Source organism: Nicotiana sylvestris, chromosome 3, assembly GCF_000393655.2.
Source record: "Nicotiana sylvestris chromosome 3, ASM39365v2, whole genome shotgun sequence".
NCBI classification, from domain to species: Eukaryota; Viridiplantae; Streptophyta; class Magnoliopsida; order Solanales; family Solanaceae; genus Nicotiana; species Nicotiana sylvestris.
Genome location: NC_091059.1, coordinates 184,239,635 through 184,241,932, shown reverse-complemented (window position 1 = coordinate 184,241,932; position 2,298 = coordinate 184,239,635). Strand labels below are relative to the sequence as shown.

General features: G+C 33.4%; 1 long non-coding RNA gene across 2 annotated transcripts in view; it reads left to right on the top strand.

Annotated features, from left to right (window-relative positions):
* Positions 1-277: 277 nt before the first annotated feature.
* Positions 278-2,298, top strand: part of LOC104212492 (uncharacterized) — an 8,239-nt gene continuing 6,218 nt past the window's right edge. The window contains exons 1-3 of one of the 2 annotated variants that reach the window (XR_707369.1): positions 278-397; positions 493-598; positions 2,268-2,298. The exon at positions 2,268-2,298 is cut by the window's right edge and continues 154 nt beyond it. This is a non-coding gene — a long non-coding RNA (uncharacterized lncRNA). The remainder of the gene's footprint in view (positions 398-492; positions 599-2,267) is intronic. The other variant, XR_011406277.1, reaches the window with a different exon arrangement.

Sequence of the window (2,298 nt, the reverse complement as noted above, 5' to 3'; positions counted from 1 at the left end):
TTAAAACAAGCCTTTTAAACTCTTCTGACCGTTGATCGGGCTTATATAGCATTGATATGGCTGAAGTGAACAAAATGAGTGATTTACACGCACATCTATATATATATCTGGGAATGGAAAAGGTGATGTGGCACCTTCCAATGCCCAGCAATTGTATTTATTTATTTTCTCCATTTTTTCACAATTTTGCATTTTTTCCCTATTTTTACATTTCTCTTATTTTGTATAAGAAACCTAACGGTTGTTTATTTATTTCTTTCTCCCAAAAGTTGTTTAATAATAACAGGCCTTTTCTCTTCTATCTCCCTAATCACAGTTGCCTCTGTTGACTGGAAAAAAATGCCTCCCTCTCTTCTCTTACTTTCTCCATCTCTTTCACTCTCATCCCTTTCTACAGGTAAAATATCCTTTCATGTGATTATGTAGTTTAATTTTTGCTTGGCTTTCGAGTATTTTAATAACTTTATTTGTCATTCCTTTTTTCTTTGTCAGGAGATCTAAAAGGGATTCCTTTGAGTTACTTTTCGCACATTCTACGACTCTGAAAAATTCTTTTGATAAACTCATGATAATTTGGCGAATAACGAGATTGATGCAGGTTTGGTATTATTTTCCTTTTCATCGTTCATTCGATAGGTATTCTTGTATTCATCTTTTCTATTTTATCTATATTTGTATCAAAATTTCCAACTTTGATTAGAGCTATTAATATGGGCTAGACCAGCCTAGCCCACGTGAGCTTTAGCAATTGACGGGTTGGGCTGGGCTAGCCCACCATTTTGATGGGCCTTATAATGGTCAACCCACCCCAGCCCTATGAGGGTTGCGGGCCCCATGGGCCGGCCCATCATTTTTAAAATATAATTTTATATTTTTTCTTTAAGATCTAATTTTAAAAAAATCTTATTGAAAAAATTCACAAAATTTAATACTTATACTATTCCAATATCACAATAAACACTAAAAAAAGTAAAAGACAAGACTATATTTCATCCACTAAAAGTCAAAGCTCAAAATAAACTATTCAAGAGAACATCCATGACGTGTATAGGATATCCAACACATCATCTTCATCAAATACATTTGAATCCTCGTGTGAGAAAGTTGTCTTAACATCTTCACTTTCATCTACACTACATCTACAATTAGTATGCAATATTAATTAGTTAAATATTAAAAATAATTAAATTTTTAAAACTAATTAACGTTTTAAGACTTTGATCTTTTAATATGATGAGCTTAATAATCTTCAAGCTTGAGATATTTTTCTTGATATTTTTTGTGTCATATAATTTTTATATTTTATATATTTTAAATACATATTTTTATTAGGCCCACGGGCCGACCCAGCTCAGTCTCAGTCAAGCCTCACAGGTCACGGACTTACTCGGGTCGGGCTTAAAAGCCTCGTTTTTAAATGGGCTCCAAAAATTCAAGCCCAGTCCTGCTAAATCACGGGCTGGGCTTGGCTGGCCCAACGGACCAAGCCCATATTGACGGCTCTAACTTTGATCTTTTTTTACTGGCCAAAATAAATCATCTCTTCTTTATGGTTTTGAGTCCGCCGTAAAATAACAGCATAGGCAGTTGATGGACTAACCATTGACCGAATCCAGAAGATATTTTCGAGAGGACTATTTGTTGTTTCTCAACACCTGCAATAAACTTCTTTTAGAGGATGATGTATCATCCAAAGTGAAACAACAAAAGTCACAAAGGTCTTTTCAAAACCCATAAGGAATAGAGTGCTTTGCTTTCGTGATGCAAATACGAAGTCTACATTAGGCTAGAAGGACAGATCATGTTATGGCAGGGTGAACAATCATATACGAAGACAGGGTAATGTGATGCGACTATTGGAGGGTTGAAATAACTGGGTAAGAAGGTTAAAGGAAAGGCCATTCACTCTTTTCTGTGCCTTCAGTTAATGTCTTTTCCAGTTGTTTCATTTAAAATTTATCCTACCACACCTACTTCGAAACTCATTTATACATGTGATTTGTTTACGCTAGAGAAGTATTTACAATGTTTGTAGGAATACATGAGAATTAGACGATATAAACATATTTTATTTTTGTGAATGTAATGCATATAGATGCATTAATTTAAATGATATTTGTTGTTTTAACATTTCATACATGTATTATTGTTCTTCTAGTGAATGTGATTACTATACCTTTTCTTCTTTTTTTTTTTTTGTCAAAACTCATTGACTGATATAAAAAAAAATATAAAATGGTATTTGTTTTGTTTATTTCATATACAAGGTACGTACCCTCCAAAAACAACACTTCAAGA